The following is a 601-nucleotide window of genomic DNA, read 5'->3' as shown; positions in this document are numbered from 1 at the left end:
AAATAAAGCAAAAAACAAAAGAAAATAAATAATGCAGAAAACAAAACAAAAAAACTGGAAAAAACTATTTTTCTAGTAAAGCTAATCACAAACTTGTGATTCACATAAATTTCAAAGAATTTAAATTTTAACTATTTAAATTTGAATACTAATGGCACTAACAGAAAGTTTATAATTTTTCTAAATCTAAAAGAAAAAGAATAAAAAAATAAAGGAAGAATCAAAAGAAAATAAATAATTCAAAAAACAAAACAAATACTGGAAAAAAATAAAAATGCCACCTATTGGGCCACACGGCCCGCATATGACTAGAAACCCATCTGTACATGGGCCAGGATGCAGGCCCGCAGGCCCAATAGGCCCAGCAAGGCAGTGACAAGGGTAGGCAAGTACTGTCTGCATATTAGAGAGGAGCTCGGCACCTGAGCCGCAACGCAGCTTATAAATAGGTGCTGAGCTCTCTCAGCTAGCGAGGTGGGACTAAACTTCCCACCGCACTGCGCCAGGCCTTTGGTCCCGGTTGGTGGCTCCAACCGGGACTAAAGGGGGCTATTGGTCCCGGTTCGTGGCTCCAACCGAGACCAATGCTCCCCTTTAGTCC

The sequence above is a fragment of the Triticum aestivum genome, chromosome 3A (genome assembly GCF_018294505.1).
Source record: "Triticum aestivum cultivar Chinese Spring chromosome 3A, IWGSC CS RefSeq v2.1, whole genome shotgun sequence".
NCBI lineage: Eukaryota > Viridiplantae > Streptophyta > Magnoliopsida > Poales > Poaceae > Triticum > Triticum aestivum.
The sequence above is the reverse complement of the archived record's forward strand: the minus strand, read 5'-3'. Positions refer to the sequence as shown.